The sequence below is a fragment of the Myotis brandtii genome, unplaced genomic scaffold (genome assembly GCF_000412655.1).
Source record: "Myotis brandtii unplaced genomic scaffold, ASM41265v1 scaffold4, whole genome shotgun sequence".
NCBI lineage: Eukaryota > Metazoa > Chordata > Mammalia > Chiroptera > Vespertilionidae > Myotis > Myotis brandtii.
The window spans coordinates 7,659,398-7,682,160 of NW_005365371.1; the positions used below are offsets into that span (position 1 = coordinate 7,659,398).

At 38.6% G+C, this 22,763-nt stretch overlaps 1 protein-coding gene and 1 long non-coding RNA gene across 2 annotated transcripts in view; both read left to right on the forward strand.

Annotated features, from left to right (window-relative positions):
- FGF12 (fibroblast growth factor 12) overlaps positions 1-22,763 on the forward strand; it is a 550,024-nt gene that overhangs the window by 122,395 nt on the left and 404,866 nt on the right. The window lies entirely within an intron of this gene.
- Positions 8,696-13,859, forward strand: LOC106727306. Its single transcript, XR_001363477.1, has 3 exons — positions 8,696-8,781; positions 9,401-9,588; positions 13,742-13,859. It is a non-coding gene; the product is annotated as an uncharacterized LOC106727306 (long non-coding RNA).

Sequence of the window (22,763 nt, forward strand, 5' to 3'; positions counted from 1 at the left end):
AAGAAAGAAAGAAAGAAAGAAAGAAAGAAAGAAAGAAAGAAAGAAAGAAAGAAAGAAAGAAAGAAAGAAAAAGAGTGAAAGTGAAAGAAAGAATTGGACCTGAGGCTTTCAGAAGAATCAAATGTGGTTTATGACAATGGGGATATAGTTCTTGTATGGACACAACTCAACAAGTACCTCTGCCCCTTTGTTCAGGGCCATGTGTGTAGTATTTAATCTCTTAAATAGACTTGGGGGAATGAGCTTTGACTAGATACAAAAATTGTCTGCACATTTTCCCCCTCCTTTTTGTGTATTTTTAAAGGTTAATTTTCATAGTGCTATTGCAGCCAAGTTTTATACCTTGAGAAAAGAAAGAGCACCCTAATTTTCCTTCTTGGAAACAGGCTTAGTACCAGGCTACAAAGTAGTGTTTTCCCAAATAGTAAAAAGTTCCTCAAAATGAAGACACATAGATGGAAGTAACATTGAAATCCTGCACTCTGAAGGTCATTGTCTATTACAGCAAACCTTAATCATAAGGTACTTATAAAAGAATTACTGAAAGACATGAAAAGAAAAGTGAACGGAAAAAAATCATAGACTTAAAGTAGTCTTGGAATAAAGATTTGGTGATAGACATTTTACAAACCAAGGCAGCGTGGGAGTCTTCAATTTATATTTTTAAATGTGAGCAGATGGGCTGAGTGTTCTTGTAGAAAGGGGCCGTGTGTGTCTAGGCAATGAAAATGTAGTTCATGAAGGCTGTTCCTTTGCAGGTGGAAATAATATGAGCTTACTCATTTTGCAATGATAAGATTGCTAAAATCAATCCCCCAAATATTTCACATATGGTGACCCAGTTCTTATTTTCTTATTAATTGTCTGGCTCTTTATTTAGAGTTGTTCTTTCTTTACATTTGACAATTTGAGTGAAGCGTGTAGTATTTTTGAAAGAAATTTGAATGTCAATCATATAAACATTAGACGTGTTATAGCAGAACTCTGTCTACAGTGTGGCTTTACACCAATCTTGGATGTCATGGAAGTTAAGGATGGGGGGTGGGGTGGCAAAAAGTGAGGATACACTTCCTGCTTACAGGTTTACTTTGAGAGGCAAAGCTACCATGGCTTAAGAAATAAGGACAATTGATAAATATGTTTGTCATATATGCATTAGGTGTACACATTGTTGTTGTTGTTTCCCCTTGGAAGACAGTAGAGGGTTAAGTTGTAGAGTCTGGAGCCAGAAGGCCTGAATTCAAATCCTGGCTCTGCCACTTCCTAGCTGTGTGACCTTTTGCAAATCACTTAGCCTTCCTGTGCTTCAGTTCCCTCACTAGTAAAATGAAGGGAATGGAAAGGAGAATAAGAGTACCTTCTGACAGGGACATTTGGGAAAATTAAATTAGTTATTATGTAAAAAGTGTTTACAGCCGTGTCTGGCATACTGTAATTGCTCTATAAACACAGTGATTGCCTTTATTTTTACCTATTCATTATTATTCTGATATACTATAGGTAACTAGAGTCTGAGTTTCTTTTTCAGATAAATTTACTCAAACAATATTCTTATAGATCATCTTTCAAATATCCCTCCCTCAACCCCAATGATCCCTCTTACCAGATCTTGCTATCTGCCGGTACCTTTTTGTGGAACCAGATAGTTACTCACATTTACTATCATAAAATGACTTTTTACAAATTGAAACTTTTATTAGGGCTTCATCTAATAACTCATGGTAAATTTTAAGATTTATTGGATACATTCATGTTTATTCAACCTACAAACTACAACTCAGTTCAGGTACCTGCCATTTGCCAGTACTGTGCAAGGCACTTTAAGGTTAGAAAGTTGAATAAGACAGTTGTTGTTAGAGAGATTAAAATCCAGTGGGATTCAGACATTCCCACATATAACAGATTGTTTTATAAACTTCAGTCTCTTCACTCATATCCCCTTCATCTTAGTCTACCTCCATTTAAGATAACTAATTTTAAATGAGTTCCTCTATGCCATATGGAAAAATTGCCTCTTCGTTTCTTCTCTGTTCCAGCTTTTTTCGAAGTTCATTCCAGCTTCCTCTCTCCAGTGTTGCCAAAATGCACACAGTATTCCAGGTAAATCTGGCAGGATCAGGTTTCCACTGTGTTACCAGTATCCTTTCTGAGAATTTTACTCCCGGGATTGCATACAGTAGTATAGTGGGCCAAATATTTAGGAAATCATGTACAATGACTCTCAGAACTATGTGTTCATTAAAAAATAATTATTTTTTGTAGTAAGAACAACAATATATGTTCATAGTTCAAAAGTAGGAAATATAAAACAATATAAAGGAACAAAAGCCATTTATAGTCTTAACACTGAAAAAAGCATATTTTGATATTTGTCCATTCATTTCTCTTCCCTCCTCTGTCACCTAATAGATATGGTACTGAACTGTTGCTCTTCTCTGCTTTCAAACAGAATAGTATTAAAATGTGGGCATGTTCCCCATGTCGTTACTAGTAAGTATTCTTAAAGGATCTACCTGATAGACTGAATTATGACTTGCTTATGGTTTCCTTAATTCCTCTCTTTTTATAAGCAGAGGACATACTATTCAAATAATTCATTGACCTGGTTTTCCCTCAGCACCTTTATAAAACATTGCTCTTTAGTTTGAGCCACACAGTAATTCCTTATCTTGTCTCTTCTACTCATTTGAGAGTTATGGACAAGGCACAAGATTTAGGGTCAGCTATTCTTATACTAGCTTGCGTGGTATTCAGCAAGTCATTTCCTCTGACTTTCCTTCAGCTCTCTCATCCTAAAGTGGGGTAACATCCCTTTATTTTATTACAACACAGTTTCTGTGCAGATGAAATGAGATGGTGAATGGGAAATTGTTCTATAAATTATAAAACCAGGGATTCTTTTTGCCCTGTGTTTGACTTTTCTAACCCAAAGGCAACATTGATTTTTTTTTTCAGCAGAGAAAGGCTGCATTAGGTGTTGAAAAAAAGCACTGTTCAACTACCTAAGCTCCCAAAGGATTAGTTAATGTGTGGCCTTAACTCACCCCTTTCCCACAGTGACCTGATTTATCTGACTATTTAAAACTAAGGTTACTTGGATGGTCAAAGTACAATTTTCAAATGTCCATTAGGAAAAGCAAATACCAGTTAACTTTCTTATCCTTATCATAGACCAGTGTTGGCAAACCTATGACACGTGTGTCAGAGGTGACACGCGAACTCATTTTTTTGGTTGATTTTTCTTTGTTAAATGGCATTTAAATATATAAAATAAATATCAAAAATATAAGTCTTTGTTTTACTATGGTTGCAAATATCAAAAAATTTCTATATGTGACACAGCACCAGAGTTAAGTTAGGGTTTTTCAAAATGCTGACACGCCGAGCTCAAAAGGTTCGCCATCACTGTCATAGACTATAGCTTTACAGTGATAATAATATTAACATAATAATTACAATCTACTAGGTACCTACAAAGTGACAGCTAGGTACTTCCTATATCAGTTTATATCTTCTCAACAACCCTACAAATTATATATTGGGGTGAAACATCTAGCATTAGGTCAAAATCACTTAGAAAAGAGATCCAGAGTAGATCTTAAATGTATTAGTCATAATTAGAGAATAAGTAGGCTTAAAAGAAGATACCAAAGGCAAACCTGATGGCTAATGGAACAAAAGAAAACACACACCAAAAACAAAGACTTCAGCATGGGCGCCACCTAGTGGAAGACAGAGAGCAAGAGACTTCCCACCCTTCTTCCCATTGCATTGTGGGTATTGGCTCAGTGAATGTTTTTCAATCCAAACCTGACAGTTCTAGGACAGTACCAAAGCCTTCATCACTTTTTCATAATTTTTTAAATACTTTACTAAGGTATTATTGAAATTGAAATGGTACAGAATGAAAAAGTGTAGAATTTGTTAAGTTTTGACATCATTGCCACAGTAAGTGCAATGAGTATAACAACCATGTCCAACCGCAGCCCCCACACGCAACTCCTTCCCCTCTGCCTCCTCCACATTCCTAATCCATCAATATCTGTTCTGTCATTATTGATTAGTTTGGATTTTTAGAATTTTATGTAAATGGAATCATACAGTAACTACTCTTTTTTACTAGTTTATTTCCCTCACTATAATTATTTTGAGATTGTAAGCATAATGTACGTGTCCATAATTCACCTCTTTTATCACTTAGTATTCCATTGTGTGGATATACCAGTTTGTTTATCCATTCATTTGGTGATGGATGTATAAGTTACCCAATGTTTCAAAACAGATTATCACAAAACAGTGGCTTAAAGCAAGTATCCATTATCCCACAGTTTTGTGGGCCAGACACCTGAGAGTGGTTTAGCAGGGTAGTTTTGGCTCAGTGTCTCTCATAAATTGTTGTCAAGATGGTACAATTATCTGAAGCCTTTACTAAGCCTGGAGGATTTACTTCCAAACTAGCTCTTATTTTTTTCGGTCTACTGTCCTAAGTATTGTACCTTGCACTACTATGTATTCATATTCATGTACTATAAATATGTGTGTGGTTGTTGCTAGAATAGGTTGAGCTCTGATTATAGACATCCTTATATTTCAGGCTAAGCAATTTGGACATTTTCTCCTTTCCTTCTCCCTTCCCCCACATCAAGCTATTGAGAATCAGTGCAGGTGTTGGATTGGAGAGTGGTATTATGACGTCTGTTATAGGAGTATGGTTTCAATGACAGGAGGTGGCTCAGTTTTTAGTGAATAAGTACTCTCAAAATGGGCAGTGCTGGTCAGAGAGGTTTGGAGTTTTATTTTCTTGGTATAATCCTTTAAGCAAAAGCTTTATGGGAAAGGGTTAGAATAATAGATTTTCATGAGGAATCTGACCAAACTCTTTTATTCTTTTTTAAATGTGTTTTTATTGATTTCAGAGAAAGAGGAAAGGAAAGGGAGAGAGAGAGGACAAAAACACATTGATGTGAGACAAAAACATTGACTGCATGCACCCCGACTTGGGATCCCAGGGATCAAGCACGAAACCTGGGCATGTGTTCTGACCAGGAATTGAACCAGGGACATTTTGATGCATGGAATGACTCTGAACCAACTAAGCCACACTGGCCATGGTTGTTTTTTTATTCTTGAATCATAAAGACATGCTGAGAGTGTAGGCTTCATTACATATGGTAATGATTGCTATGTGGTACAGACAGGTGATTTTTTTTCTTCTCTGAGCCTTGGTTTATCCATGTCCAAAATAAACAATATTGACTAGCTAGTTTCTGCACTCCTTTTGAGTTTTAGGATTATTTAGGAGAGGTAGGTAAAAATATGCATTGCAGTGAAATCACCAAAATACAAGAGTCCCAAATATTTGATTCCCATGTGTGACCCCTTCCCAAAACAGAATGATGGAGCCACTGTTTTGTGGCTCAATGGTAATGTTTAATCTGGATAGATAGAACTCCATAAGGTGTGGCTGAGCAGGAGCACTAAACGCCTTAGGCTGGAGAGGCTGGGAAAGGGGAGAAGTAGGTTAAACCTGTCATCATACATTTGCTCCTAACTCAAATGGAAACACAGTGATGCTTACTGAATATGTAAGAGGCAGGACATAATCTGATGGCAATTAAACAATGCTGATCTTTTAAAATTATGACCTTTTAAAATGTCTTCTCACACTGTTTATTTTGTATATCTTCACAAATTTCAATTGTATTAAGTGTTTTTTTCTCAAGTGTGTGAAGTGTGTACTATTACAAAACTTGTAGGTATTGTACTGAAGGTCAGGGTTCTCCAGGGAAACAGAACCAATAGAATATATATAAATAAATATATACTAATAAAGAAAGTATATATCCTATATAATAAAAGCCTAATATGCTAAGTGTCCAACCATTCGTTTGACCGTTTGACCAATTGCTATGAGGCACACTGACTACCAGGGGGCAGACACTCAGACCAGTAAGTTAGCTTGCTTCTGGGGTCTGGCTGATGGGGACTGGACATGCCCTGGAGTCCTCCCGTGGTCCTGCACTGGTGTGAGGAACCCCACTGGTGCATACATGAATCCGTGCACCGGGCCTCTAGTGTATGTCTGTCTGTCTATCTATCTATCTATCTATCTATCTATCTATCTATCTAGATATATATCTATATCTAGATAGATAGATAGATAGATATAGATATATAGATAGAGAGGGGCCTCTAGTATATATATATATATGTGTGTATGTATATATATATATATCGATATATATATGGAGAGAGAGAGAGAGAGAGAGAGAGAGAGAGAGAGAGAGAGACTTATTAGATGGAATTGGCTCATGTGATTATCAAGTCTGATAAGTCCAAATCCACAGAGCCAATGTCTCAGTTCAAGTCCAAAAATGGGTTGGTACCTGCTTTGGTACAAGAAAGAGCTGATGTTTCCATTTGAAGTATGACTGGAGAATTCTCTCTTACTCTCTAGATATATAGATAGATATAGATATATATAGATAGAGAGGGGCCTCTAGTATATCTATATATATATTTAGAGAGAGAGAGAGAGAGAGAGAGAGAGAGAGAGAGAGGGAGAGAGAGGGGAGAGAGAGACAGAGACTTATTAGATGGAATTGGCTCATGTAATTATCAAGTCTGATAAGTCCAAATCCACAGAGCTAATGTCTCAGTTCAAGTCCAAAAACAGGTTGGTACCTGCTTTGGTACAAGAAAGAGCTGATGTTTCCATTTGAAGTATGTCTGGATAATTCTCTCTTACTCAGGGAAAAGGTGAGCCTTTTTTTTCCTTCAGGCCTTCAACTGATTAGTTATGGCCCACCCACATTATGGAGGGCAATCCTCTTTACTCTGTCTATCAATTTAAATGTTAATCTCATCCAGAAATACCCTTGCAGAATCACTCAGAATTGTTTCACGAAATAATTGGGCCCTCTGTGACCCAGTCAAATTGACTCATAAAATTAACCATCACAAATGTATTGACTACATTTTTTTGTTGTTGTTTTGTTTTAAACTACATAGGGCTCCACCACCCTCCCCTCCACTCCCCATTCACAAGATGATGTTTAAGGCCAATTCAGGGATATGTTCTGTAAGCATTGGAGAATGAGAACCCCTACACTGAAGAAAGGAACATCTTTCCCCAAATTACCTATCTCTGATCACCAAGTGTAGAAGGAGACTCTTAAATATAGACCTTTGTTTATCACTTCAGATCTTGGCTGAATGAAGTATTAAAAACACCTATTCTAATGCAATTCCTTTATTCCTAGAGCTATACATCATGATCTTTATATCCCTCACACACTCTCTCTCTCTTCCTTTTAATATTTATTAAGTATTATTCTATGTAAAATAATAAAAGTATAAGATGACCATAAGATGGTCTCTATTTTTACTCTGTAGGCTATTTATATGTTCTATAAAGTGACATTATGATGTTAGTGAGTCCCCCTGTATTTTTTTATTTTACATAAAATCCCAGAATGTTGAATTGTTGTGAACCTCGAAGTATTAAAAACACCTCTTCTAAATGCAATTCCTTTATTCCTAGAGCTGTACATCATCATCTCTCTCTCTCTCTCTCTCTCTCTCTCTCTCTTCCTTTTAATATTTATTATTATTCTATGTAAAATAATAAAAGTATAAGATGATCATAAGATGTTCTCTATTTTTACTCTGTAGGCTATTTATATGTTCTATAAAGTGACATTATGATGTTAGTGAGTCCCCCTGTATTTTTTTATTTTACATAAAATCCCAGAATGTTGAATTGTTGTGAACCTGCCACTCTATGCTTTCATAGCTCTTAATAAAGTAGTCTATTAGAGAATTTCTAAACTATTCTAAGAGGCCAGTTTGTAGTATTGCATTACTGTGTGTTTAGACCTAATCAGTGGTATTCATTGAAGTGTAATTTTAGCAAAGAATCCTTGCATTTAAATAAAGGGGTTAAAATAACATAAATGCCAACTTTGCACTTTTGGGGGTTTTGTTGGTCATTATAAAACTTAGTGCTCTTATATGGTGCATTTTCCTTTATGATGTCCTTTTGGTGAGTTTTTGTGGTCATTGTTCTCTCCCCACTCACCTGCAAGCTCATCATCATCATTGAACGTGCAAGGTACATAGAGCGTGAATCTGTGTGATCTTTTAAAATTAATAGGTGGATTCTCCTTTGTTACAAAAGTGCTCACTTGGGCCTCAGGAAGATCAACTGGGCACTCAGGGAAGAAAATCTAATCAAGTGTTGAAGACCAAGAGTCATTTACAGAACATTGTCAGTTATGTGACGTGCGAGGATGGAAGAATGAAAAGAGCTCATTCTGTGCAATTTAAAAATACCTTTTTACAAAAAGAAATGAGCAAAAAGGAAGACGAAAAGTAAGAGTTATACTCATTAATAACTTCCATTCCGCATCTGGATTATTATACCTGAGGATGCATGATGAATCTGTTTCCTAGTTTATTATTCTCATTTATTCGTTTTCCAGTAAACAGCCCATCATACATGAGGCACTGTGGGTAACTCAGATGTAGAAAGGAGATTGCTAAGACTGGTCTGCTACACTGAATAGAAAGAAAACAGTGCTGGGGCCCCTGGGGCCCAAGGAGAGTTCCTGGGCGCGGAGATTGGCTTCCGGGTGGAAGAGCTCAGGGCAGACCTCTGGGAGGCGTGGCCACCGGCAGATGCGCAGACACTGACCACCCAGGTAGCTACTGGGGCTGCGGTGGAGGAGGGTGGTGACCTGGCCTGGGGAGGAAGAAGAAGCCGGTGGCGTTGCTTTAGTGGTGAGCAAATTCAGGGACCTGACTGCCCTGGGGGAGCAGCCTCGGAACACGGGGCAGATTCAGAGGCAGAATATGAACGCGACGCATTTCTTTTAACAAGGCCTCGCGAATCCTATTACGTAGTCTGGCCTCTAGTAAGAGAGATCCGGAGAGCTTTGCCTTTCTTGGCTGCCGGGCGGGCGCGCCTGTTGCTGCAGCTCTTCTGGCGTGCAGGGCCGCTGGCTCTGGCCGGAATTCCCGGTCCCCGGTCCCCGATCCGCGATCCGGGCTGCATCCCCGGGCTGCATGAGTCAGTCTTGCGCCGAATCTCGGCAGAATGGAGGAAGGTGCTATTTTGGGATAACAAGCATATGATCAGCTCTTTTGGGGGGCAGATTTCCCAGGCCGCTATGTTTGCAGAATGAGTGACTTTCCAGAATGCCCGTCTTTCTGTTAGAACACAGAAAACCATTTCGTGCAGTCATCCTGGCCTCTGTGGCAGAAAGGGGTTCACATTGGACATCCACAGCCCATTCATTGTGCTGTCGACAGAATAGCCTCAGAGCAGTTTAAAGGAAGATGTTTATGTGTGGTTAATAAGCTACCCCCCCCCTTTTTTTTTCTCTCTAATGGCGGAAAGGAAAGCGGAGAGTGATTTGGACCCTGTGGAGAAGCTGGTATCATGAAACCCTAAATGAACTCGCGTCTGCTCCCCGCCCCTTTCCACGCCCCCTCATTTGCTTTCCTGGCCTTCCTCGGGTGCAGCCAAAAAGCCAGCTTCCAGCCTAGAAGAGTTACTAAGAGGGGGTGTGCTGGCATTCCAACCAGGTTTTTTCTTTTTCTTACACATATCATTACCATCACTAACAGTAAACATATATTCTTTTGGTAATAAGCCAAAACTAATATAATAGTTTATGAAAGGATAAAAAGAATGTGTGTGTGTGTGTGTGTGTGTGTGTGTGTGTGTGTGTGTGTCTTGATTTCAAGGCCTGTGAAGTTTGGGGACCTGCACCCTACTCGATATAGACAATATGACTGCTGTGAATGCAGTGGGTTTTAATCTTATTTCCAGATGGTGAACGCTCTGGTGTGTTTCTGTTTCACAAGCTTAGTCAGGCATACTTGGGAAAATACTTTGAAGTTAGTCTGAAGTCCCCACCTTCAGGGAGATTTAAAACCTCTCTATTTCAGAAAGGCTGCTCCATCCTTCACTGTCATTTCTCTCTCTCTCCTTGGCCACTTCATCAGTCATATGATTTGTACTATCACCCTTGCATGTTTTCCCCCAACTACGTGTCTATAGATAAAGCTTGTTTCGATACGTGTAAGATGCATGTGCTGAAGTGTCTGCTGGAGCTCTCTCCTTGGATTTGCACAGGCCACTCAAATGCACTAAGTTCAGATTTGAATCACCTATGTCCCTCTCCCCATTGAAAATGAAAGCAAGCGGGGCCTTCGATAGCTCAGTTGGTAGAGCGGAGCCACATACGTCCCTCTTCCCATTGAAAATGAAAGCAAATGCAGTCAAGCTGATGCTTGTCTGACATCCTGTCTTGGTAAATGGCACTTCCAATCCTCGTTGCCCAAGCTAGGACCCTGTTCATCATAATCTGTTCCTCCTTCCTTTGTCAGCATCCTTTATATCCACTTACTTATTAAGCCCATGTGCTCCAATTCTTAGTTACTTTTAGATCTGTTGCTTCCTCATAACCCTCAGTCTAGGCACTGCTCAGGGTAGGGCCTTATCATGTCCCTTCTGCAAACTTTCATAGTTCTACTGGCCTCATAGCCTCGGTCTTATCCCTTCCCAGTCATTGTTTTCACACACATCTTTCTAAAATCCAAATATAATTTCCCATTCTCGCTATTACAACCTTCCAATAATCCCCTTTTCCCTATGGGATAAATTCAAGCTCATGTGTATGGCATACACATTTCTCAATCAAGAAAACTTTCAGATCTGGAGTCAGATCTGAGTTCAAATCTTGGTTCTGCCACTTACCAGCTGTGTGACCTTGAATGACTTCTCTATGTCTCAGTTTCTCCACCTGTGAAATGAGCATAATAATGGTAGCTAGCTACCTGTGTTAAGCCTTACTTTTGTTCCCCAATACCTGCTTCTCCTCTAATTCCGGACATTACATTTCTCTCTCCCTTCAAGTTACCTGTGCCCAAATGACCTGCTTAACAAAAGAAATGTGAGCAGATGTGGGAGGTGTCACTTCTGTGCGGAGGCATTCAGTTACTGGTACTGGACTCTCCAGCCCCCTTTTTCTTTTGATGAATTGTGAAAACATGTGTTGATATGTAGGTGCCATAAGAATGAAGTAGAACAGATGCTGACCTAACACTTAGAAGACTACCCTGGAGAATGACCTAATCCCAACAGATGGTGTGGGTGAGAAACAAGCATTCATTGTATGAAGCAAGTGAGATGTGGGAGCTGCATGTCACCTCAGTACAGCTTAGCCTACACTGCCATTCGCCCCACTGTTGTGAGAATATATAATGCACTAAGGCAGTGGTCGGCAAACTCATTAGTCAACAGAGCCAAATATCAACAATACAACGATTGAAATTTCTTTTGAGAGCCACATTTTTTAATCTGAAACTATATAGGTAAGTACATTGTTATTAACTTAATTAGGGCACTCCTAAGGCTTAGGAAGAGCCACACTCAAGGAGCCAAAGAGCCGCATGTGGCTCGCAAGCTGCAGTTTGCCAACCACGGCACTAAGGCATTTGGCATGGTGCTTGGCTCAAAGCCAGCGTTCAGGTCATGGTAGTGGTGAATGGTTATCTTTCCAGGTGATACTCTTTTCCTTTTTTCCTTTGGCATACTTTATTCCATCGGCACCTACCCGCTTGCTGTTTCACATGTTGGCATCTTCAGACATCTCGATTGCTCAGTATGTACTGTTTTCAAGGATCTTGCTCAGATGTTGAAATGTATTCACCCCTTAAGAAGCAGCTGATGTGTGTCCCCTACGGGATGCTTTTTCCTCACACTTGTGTCCACACACACATCCAGGGTTGACCCCCTGGCTGCTGTGTTTATGTATGTAGAGGACCTGTCATTAGCATGTTTACCCTGGACTGTAGTCCGCTTACATGTCTGTCTCTCCTGCCAGGTTGTGGGGATCCTAAGAGGAGGATTCTGCCTTGCTCATCTCTACAGTTCAGAACCTCAAATACCATCTGCCTCAAAGTAGATATTCAACAAAATGTGCAAGTAAACAAATGTACAACTAAATAGGGAGATAAGACAGTTTCACCATAATATGACAAGTGACTGGCAGAGGTATAAGTGCCCTTGCTTTTTTCCCAAAGCCTTCTCTGTTCTTCATTTCCTCTCAGACTCATCATGCCTTTGACTTTGTGACCATTGGCTGGTCTAGCTTTCTTATATGAGAGATGAGGAGACTGACCCAAGCAGAGAGTACAAGTGGCACAGCAAGATGGTGTCAGACTCTGGGAGAGAAATGAGATGTTAGTGCCCTGTGGCAACTAAACCTGTGGGAGGATGGGGTGTCCATAATAGGTAGGTCTGTGAGCTCCCCATGGGCAGGTGCAAATACTAAAGTAATGAGAGCATTGCAGTGGGGTGAATGGTGGACCCCAAAAAGATATGCCCCAATCCCAACCCCTGGTACCTGAGAATGTGGCTTTGTTTGGACGAAAGGTCTTTGCAGGTGTAATTCTCAAGAGGAGGTTATTCTAGATTATCCAGGTAGGCCTTTAATCTGCTGATAAGTGTCTTTATAAGAAACACAGAGAGAAAAGTCATGTGAATGCGGATGCAAGGATTGGAGGCCCAGAACCAGCAGAAGCTGAAGAGACAAGGGAAGGTTCTCCCTAGAGCCCTTGCAGGCACCTTGATCTGGGACTTGGCCTCTACAACTGTTGTTTTAAGCCACCCAGTTAGTGGTAGTTTGTTATAGCAGCCCTAGGAAATGATACAAGTATCGTTTGGAAGATAAATACGTTTTTTCCCCTTGGGCATACTTTTTTCAGGTTTTGCTTTTTATAATTGTCTTGGTGAAATATTTTAGTCGTTGTTATAAAATAATAAAAGCCCTTTTTCTTTTCTTTTCTTTCTTTCTTTCTCTCTTTCTTTCTTTCTTTCTTTCTTTCTTTCTTTCTTTCTTTCTTTCTTTTTTTCTTTCTTTCTTTCTTTCTTTCTTTTTCTTTTTACCTTTTCTTCTTCTAAAGTTTTACCAGTTCTATCAATTGTCTTCGATTTTTTCCCCTCTGAAGTTGAAAGTACATTATCACCATTCATGTTCTCTTTCCCATGGAGCACTTCTTACTAGAAACAGTGACAAAGTTTTGAGCTTTGCCTTAACTTTGAGCCTCTGAGGCACTTCTGGTACCTGCAGTAAAACTGCTTGGTTTTCTCTGCAAAAGTCATGATCCTCATGGACTTCACATAGGGGTGGTGAGGATAAGATAAGAGGTAGTATTTGTGGGAGGTTTGTAAACTGTGAAGTGCTATGTGGAGATGACAATTATATAGCTGGTATAAATGAGTGTGTACGGTATATATACAAAATATTGGAATCTGCCCTAACTGGTTTGGCTCAGTGGATAGAGTGTCGGCCTGCGGACTCAAAGGTCCCAAGTTCGATTCCGGTCAAGGGCATGTACCTTGGTTGCAGGCACATCCCCAGTAGGGGGTGTGCAGGAGGCAGCTGATTGATGTTTCTCTCCCATCGATGTTTCCAACTTTCTATCCCTCTCCCTTCCCCTCTGTAAAAATCAATAAAATATATTTTTAAAAACATACACAAAAAACAAAAAAACCTACAAAATATTGGAATCTGAGAATATTTCATAAAGGTGCCCTCAAGACTGCTGCTCAAACTGATTTTATGCTATACTTTGCTGCCACCTTGTGACATTCCTGGTAATTGTTGGTGATGATTTTTCTATAAACTTTCAGAGATTTTGTTTTTAATAAAGTGATTTTTTCTTTCAGAAAGAAGATGCGGAATATGTCTCTGAAATTGCTCAGTATCATTCTATGTTCCTATTTGACAGAAGCTAGGAGACTTGCTTTGGAAATATTATTTGAAAAATTAATGGCTGTCTGGCCGGCGTGGGTCAGTGGTTGAGCTTTGACCTATGAACCAGGTCATGGTTCAATTCCCAGTCAGGTCACATGCTCGGGTTGTGGGCTTGAGTAGGGGGCGTGCAAGAGGCAGCCAAACAATGTTTCTCTCTCATCATTGATGTTTCTATCTCTTTCTTCCTCTCTTTTTCTCTCTGAAATAAATAAAAATGTATTTTAAAAAATAATGAAAAATTATGACTGATAAATATAGAGATTAAAAGACTTGGGATGGTCAGAAAGACAATGGACAGTGTTGAGGACTTTAGAGAGATGAAAGCACTTGCCCTATCTAGGGGGGCACCCACCCAATACTGTTGTTAGAATTTCAACATTTCTTGCATATAAAGTGATTGTTCCAATATTCTTGACTCTCAATGGCAGGTGGTCACTAGGTCTTATTAGCTCCTTTTTTCCCAGTATCACCTTCATTTATTTCATAATCTCCAGCTCCATGATTATTGTGTATTTCTGGTCCTTGTTACCATTTCAATACCTGGTCTCCCTATCTCCATAATCTCTCATCTTCCATTCATCTTGCACACAGTGCTAGACACTTTTTATGAAGCCCTAGAGAAACAGTACAGAATAGTGACTAAGAGTAAGATCTGGAGCCAGACTGCTGGGATTTGAATCTAGCCTCCATCAGTTTGGTTCTACTTGCATAATCTGGGGAAAGTTTCTTAAGCATTCTGTATATCATTTTCCTTATCTGTATAATGATGGTAGTATTGATGCCTACTTCATATGTTTGGGGAAAAGATTAGAGGAGCTATTCTATTTAGTGTTCAATTAATATTTCTGGTATTCCTCCCTACTAGCATGTGAATTCCTTAAATACAAGACTCTCCTGGATTTGTCTTTGCACCTTCAAATCGACATGTCACTTTTACATTGTAGTCATTTGGTGGCATTTTTGGTTGTATAGTAGGTGAAGGATCACTAAGCATTTGATGGGTGCATCCAGTGCACTTGTTGGAATTCTCATATCATCAAAATACACCTAAGGCCATACAGTGATTCCCCCCCCAAATTATACAGAATTTTTTCAAACTTGCTATATCTAAATTTAATAAACAGTGATTAACATTTACTTAGTATTTAGTATTTACTATGTGATAAGCTCTGTTCAAAATACTTTTACAGTAGGTAAGACAATAATTCCATTCCAATCATATATTGTCTGACGTATCAAAAACCACCTGCTACTCCAACTGCTGGCTTGTGTTGGAAAGTCTTCCCCAGAATACTTGAAGTGGACCTAGAAAATGCATTTCAGGAAGGACTAGAGCAGCCTGAACTTCAGGATGTTATAAGACTATATACATGGTCTAGTTTTTAGACTTTGTCCCATTGTCCTTATTTCTATGGTATACCCATTCATCTACCCTATAAATAATTATAAAGCATCCTCTAAATTCCAATGACATTAAGGTGACATAGAGATTGTGTCTTTCCCAAGAGTTCCTTAAGGGGAAATCTCATCTATCTGACACATAATCTCTTATATATTCATTCATTCAAAGTTTATTCAAAACTTTGTGATCATCTACTATACAAAAATGGTGAAAATGGTGTCAGGTGTCATCAAGAATATTAAATATGTTAAATATATTTTAAAAGTAGATATAAATATAACCTAGGAATCATTTTACCTTTGGAGATGAAAATTAAAATGGATTAAATTTTTATTCCTCATTCCTCATCTTTCTGGTGATTTTTCTAGGGAAGCTGTATTTCTCCTAGACTCCTCAAACTCAGAACATGGCCAAATTTTGTTGAAGATTTTGGAAGATGGGAAAGCTTTATATTCACAAATTACTTTTGCCAACCCACCACATGGAATTTCTCATTGACCCCATTTCTCTTTGGTATTTAGTTGAATATTACATGGTATCAGTTCTGCTATGGTCTGAATGTTTGTGTCATAAATTCATATGTTGAGAACCCAATGCCTAAGGTTATTAGGAGGTAATCAGTTAATAATAGCACAACCCTCATAAATAGTATTAACATTCTTACAAAGGTGAGTCCAAAGCGGTCCCTAGACCCTTCTGTGATGACACAGAGAGTAGTGCCAACTATGAACCAGGAAGTGGCCTTGAACAGAACTCGACCAGGCTGGACCCCTAATCTTGGACTTCCCAGCCTCCACAAGTCTGAGAAATGAATTTCTGGTTCTTATAAACTACCCAGTCTGTGGTATTTTGCTACAGTAGCCAAACTAAGACACAACTCCATTCTTTCTTTTCACATCTCCTCTCATCTTCTTCAGAACTACATTCTTAATTGCCTTTGGAACTATAATCCTAACCAAAAAGAGTTGTTGTCTTAAGAAAACTCTCCTTCCTATTAAACTAGCTAATATTTCTTTTTGTGATATACAGAAAACTTGAACTTTGAAAAAATGTAGGCACACTAAGTGGTAATCATCCATTATTAATAAAAAATGTGTATGTCTTATTATACACGTTTCTTAAACTTGAGATGTATTACCTCATTTAATACGTATAATATTCTATAATATAGGTATTTTTATCATCCCTATTTTCTCAGATAAGGAAACTGGGGCATAGAGAAGTTAGGATTCCAATCCAGACAGTTTGGCTCCAAAGTCCATGCTTTAACTACTAAGGTGTACTACAGATCACTATATCTATTGACAAACTACCTATCACTACATTCATCTATTGATAATATCAGTTAAATGTTGAACAATTATGTAGTTTCTCTGTTTGTTTCAAGACACCAATGATATACACTTGCTAATAAAGCATCACCCATGTCATTTATTTGGATGTAATTGTGTTCACACATTTAAATTAGCCAACTTCTATCAGATGTCATCATCTGTGTGCTTTCACTTATATGTGGAATCTAAAACACAAACGAAACAAAACAAAAACAGACTCATAGAAACAGAGACGAAAGTGATGGTTACCAGAAGGGAGGGGTTGGGGGATGGGTGAAAAGAGGAAGGGCAATACAGTCAACAATATTATAAGTCTACACAGTGACAGATGATTACCAGAATTAGTGGGATGATCACATTGTAAGGTATTAAAATCTTGAACCACCATATTGTATACCTGAATCTAATATAACCAATAAAAGATTGTATACAAATTATACTTAAATTAAAAAAAACTGTTAAAAAAAGATGCCATCCTCAAACATTACCATTTTTCTTCTTTGGGTTTAGCTTCATTTTTACTCTTTAGGGAGCAATAATAAATTAAATTAACCTGGTTCTCCTTAGTCTCCAGTGTCAGACCATTGGCAACAGCTGGAACTAAGCTAGGAGGAAGATGGGATTGGCATGCAAAGTCATCATTGTATGAGCAACTGCTGAACATGTGAGTTGTTTGTGTCAAAGAAGTAAGCTTTATCACAGTTACTTTGCCATGATTTGAAGCAGAAGTTCTAGAATTTTATCCATTATGTTTTCATTTAATACTAGAGGCCCAGCACATGAAATCATGCATAGGTAGGGTCCCTAGGCCTAGCCTGTGATCAGGGCCACCTTCCGCCTGCTCGCCAGTCCCCAGTTCCGCCCCACCACGTCCACCCACCCTGGTTCCTGTTGGTTCCTGTTGGCCGGGTGATTGATCTGAGCCTCTGGGCCAGGGGGAGGGACCAAGAGGTCGGCATTCTTCCCGCTCACCAGTCCCCAGTCCTGCCCTGCTGCCTCCACCCACCCTGGTTCCCCTTTGGCCATCCAGTGATCGGAACCTGCGGGCTGGGAGGAGGGACCGAAAGGTGGTCAATGCACCTCATAGCAACTGGTCGATCGGTCATTCTGGTCATTACGCCATTATGATCGCTGGCCTTTTATTATATAGGATGGTATGTATACTCCATTCTCAGCAGCTAGGGCTCCTGACCTAGCTAACTCTAAAGCTCACAGTCACATGTACTCTAGGGAAAGGAAACTAGAATCAGTGGATCTATAAATTTTGCTTTTTTCTTAAAGAAACAAAAAGAGGTTTGTGTTCTTTAACATATTTGAAATAGTTTAATGTGCATTTTTTATTTTATTAAATCCATAGTAAAGCCTTCACTGACAACTGGTTTTCTTGAATTAACTCTGAACCTTTTAGGTGTGTATTGGGAATCCTTCACTGTGAGCTCTAACCTACCTTTCTGACATGATGCTTTAGTTGTGTTTGACTATTTGTTCTTTCAAAATCAAGCCCTTTCCCTTTCTTTGTGGCCTAGCCAAGACACCATGCTATGCTCCATTTCCCTTTTTCTATTTGCAAATGTGATTTTACTCCCTTTTGTTTCTCATAGATGGCACTTCACATATTCTACCGAGAATGGACATTATTCTCTTATTAAAATAAGAAAAATTGTCTACACCTGTCTCCTTTTTGAGTTGAGCTCCTTTGCTATTTAGCATACTGCCAGGAATTTGGACATCACAGCTTCTTCCTCTCTTTCAGTCTCATATGCAATCAGTTACAAAGTTCTACCAACTGCACATCCTCAGTACCTCAACCTGTTCCCTTATCTCTATCTCCACTGCATTTGTCCTAGTTTCCTTCTGACAATTTAATGTCAGAATAACTCGGTCTCCTCCATCTTAATACTGGTACCAGAGTCACCCTTTTGAAATACATACTTGATTATAGCAAACCTTGAATTAAAATCTTTAAAGGGCTTCTATATAATAAAAATCTAGGCTTCCTAGCCTGACCAACTGTTAGTGTCATTGGCTTGCATGGTATGGTGTAAGGAAGCGTAACCTAAAACATCCACTTTAATGTCTAATAAGAAAAACAGTAGTAGTTTATAGTAAGAACATAACATAAAGATCTATGAAAGGCTTTTTTTCATGAAAACAAACCAAGTGAACTTTTTTTTCAAGTTTCAAGAGTGGTAGTTGTATTTTAATGAGTTATTGCCATAGGGACATATTGTACATCAGGTATGGGAATTAGTTTTCCTTTCCAATATTTAGGTTAATAGTGCCAGTTTTTTAAATTCATTTAAAATTTTATTTTGTTAATCCTCACACGAGGATATTTTTCCATTGATTTTTAGAGAGACTGGAAGGGAGAGGGAGGGACAGAGAGAAACATCAATGTGAGAGAGACACATCGATTGGTTGCCTCCTTCACATACCCAGACCAGGGCCGGGGAACCTGCAACCAAGGTACATGCCCTTGATCGGAATCAAACCCGGGACCCTTCAGTTCATGGGCCAATGCTCTATCCACTGAGCAAAACTGGCTAGGGTAATAGTGCCAATTTTTAAAAAAACAGTTTGTTGTTATTGATGAGTAAGAATATTAGTGCATGTGTTTGGAGGGGTGTAAGTACAGCTGAATAAACACATGCCTGTCTTTCAATCTGTCTGCTTCTAACACAGAATGGTGACATTATTAGAGAATAGCTATCATTGGAATTAATAATGCTCAGAATCTGACTAATGCATACTTTGATGAATCAGTTGACCTCTATCCTAGGTATGGCAAATGAGACGTATCAGTAGCATTGAAAATACAAGGGATGGCCACACAGTTGGTAAACAAATAGAAGGAAATGATGCAAGCCCCTTTGGAAAGGGATATAGAAATGAAAGGTCTGAAGTCTGCTCCAAGTTGAGTCACTATATTATTAGTTATAAATTATCTTGAGTGATTCATTTCCCTTCTCTGGCTCTCAGTTGTTTGTTTTTTGTTTTGTTTTTTTTTCCTTTGTACAATGAAGGAATTGGACTGTATAACATCTGAAATCTCTATAAATTTGAATATTCTTAATTGTAGAACTAATTTAATTGTGCTCTGATGTAGTCTCAAGTCAACTACTAGGTGTGTTGGTTCTGGGGCCTTTGGGGAGGGTCTCTGGTACATGCCAACATCAGACACTGCCTGTGACAGGCGCTGGGCTACCTGTTAGGAGCTACAAAGTGATCCGTGGTTGGTGACTTTCTCTGCTGGGCTGGGTGTGTGGGGGAGAGGCCAAACTGCACATCGAGCCCAGCTTCCACTAGAACTAGGCCTGGTTTTTTTCTTGAGTTAAGAAAGGCCAAGGCACCCTGAGTCCACTTCTGCCTGTTGGCTGCTCATAAGGCTTAGTCACTGAAAAGAGCTTCTGGTGGTACATGAGTTGTGTGAGGCAGGTTCTCAGTGAGCCACAAGGTAGGGATGAGTGGTGTTTACCAGGGTGATACAAATTCAAACTCAGTGCCAGTACTGGGTCTGAGTCCACTCAGCAAAAGTCTTAGAATGCACCCAGGCCAGACATCATCTGCCTTGGGGCATGTGGACCTTTGCAGTGAGTCAGGGTCTTCCATTCACCTAAATATTTAATTAAAAATAATTTTCCTTATTCATTATTATTATTATTCAGTCATATTAATTCATTCAGCAACACTTAATTGTCTTTCAAGAGCACTACAAAGAATAAAAAAAAAGAAGATACATTTCTAATCCCCTAAAGAACTTAAAACCTGCTCCTAGAAATAATGCAAATATGATTAAGTAATTAGAAAAGAATAAAGAGTGTAATCTACAAGAAACTTGCTTCTTTGTCCCACCTTTCTTGAGTGCTACACTCACTTAAAAGTGGTCTCTTCGAAGTCTGCTCCAGTGCTGAACTGGAATGGAAAGCTAGCAGCTATACTGCTTAAGTTCTTCTTAGCATTGCTTAAAAGTATGGGAGCAGAAAAGAGAGACCCTGAAGTAAAACTAGTTTTAAAAAAACTGTCACATTGTAAAAAACCACGTTGTAAAGAGGAATGGAGCTATGATACTGAGTGCTTTTGTTTGTGTTGTCAATATTCTTCATTTCAGTAGGCTCACTTCATTCAATCAATTTCTTTTTTTTTTTTTGAGGAAAATGCCCTGCCAGGAGTCACAGTTCGCATGGCAAAGCAAATGCAGGACTCTTTCCTTAAGGAGTTTCTAGTCTAGAGGTAGAGAGAGACATGCTGGCAATGTGCTGACTTTCTGCCTTGTGGAGGGGCTGACATTTGGACTGGCCCTTTTAGAGTTTATTAAACTAGAAGAGATGAAGTGAACACTCTGGGCTAAGGAAAGAAAATGAACAAAGTCTCAAAAGTTCAAAAGTCTATGTCCAAGTAAAGCAAGTATAGGCTCATAATCCATTATCCATAATTTCTAAATCCAAGAGGCTCTGAAAACAATTGTTTGTTTGTTTTTTCTTAAGTTTGTAGCAAACTTATTTTGTAGTACAACCTGACATGGATTTACATGAGGCTGTTTATAATCTTCATTTATTCCACTTATGAGAATATTTGTAGATTTCAATACAGAAATATCAATGTTTTTTTTATTACAGGTGCTGCCCCAGTATACAGCCTGTGCTAATATCTTATTCATTTACTATATTACTTTTAAAATACCATCTTGTGCCCCTAAACTTGAATTGCAATAAATTCCTTTTCCCAAGTGTTTCAGATATGGAACTGTGGGCCTAAAGTAATGATGAGTGATGTAATATTGTAGAAGGTATAGTCAGAAAGCTAGATAAAGACTGTGCTGGCTCTTGAATGTCTCATGAAAGATGTTGGAAAGTCTATGTCAGGCTGTATTATAGGGTTTAAAGAAGGTAGTGAAATATTCAACAATGTTTTATCAAAATTAGTTTGTATTCCTGAGCATACTCCATTTTAAATTTATTTCCCCCAAACAACTACTAATCCTGGGATATTTTTCTTTGCAGAAAATAGTGATGTCAGATGAAATGCCTTTCAGGGATAGATATTTACATCCAGCGTTTGTTCCCTTGTGAAGGTGTGTGGGAGAAATAAGGTTAGAGAAAGCAATATGAGATTGTGTTTGCAGCTTGTGAAGTGTCATATTATATAAATATGGTCAGGATTTGGTGTTCCCAGATGACTTTACTTTGAAAATGCAAACATTGCTTTCTGAAAGAAAAAATAAATAAGCAAAAATCCCACAAGAAACAGTAATAGACTTCATTTTTTATCATATTCCCTAACTAATAATTAGATTTTAATTAGGCTAGGAAAAGTATTTGAAAATCCAATATGTTATTGTGTGTGTGTGTGTGGTGAGTGTGTGTGTGTGTGTGTGTGTGTGTGTGTGTGTGTGTCCTAGTAAGTTTTAAACTCTGCTGTTGGAAAGAGGCAGTAAAAGTTTGAGAATTAGAAAACTGTACATATCTCATTTTATTTTCTTTGCATATCTGGATAGTTAGTTGGTCTCTCATGTTCCCTGAGTTTGTAATTGATGCAGGGACCCCAAAAATGAAAGTGCATTTTATTTTTATTTTAAAAATATCACTTAAAGGATCTGGAAGCAAAGATAGGCACATCTAATAAAATTGTAAATTGGTATACTTTTCAAAAAGACTACCTGGTAGCTGCCTTGAGAATATTACTAAATCCACTTCCTAAAAGTCATATTGCAATCCTTGTAAGTCTGTGTAGGGAATCAGAAAATTCTATCCAATTCATAGCTTATGCTTTTTTAGAAAATTTCAACATTTGATATTAGAAGTACTGAGAATAATAACAGCATGTTTACTGAATCCAAGCATGAAGCTCATATAGTAGGTTATGGAAGAAGTACTTTTTAAAAATATTTTTTATTGATTTCAGAAAGGAAGGGAGAGGGAGAGAGAGACAGAAACATCAATGATGAGAGAGAATCACTGATCGCTTCCTCCTGCATGCCCCCCAATGGGGACCGAGCCCACAACCAGGACATGTGCCTTGACCTGGAATGTAACCATGACCTCCTGGTTCATAGGTCAATGCTCAACCACTAAGCCATGCTGGCCAGATGGAAGAAGTATTTTTTGATGCTGTAACCTCAAGAGTTGTAGTTTGAATATTTAGCATTCTTAATTTAAAAATATGCTTATAGTAAAAAAAAAAGAAATACTTATTTCTGAT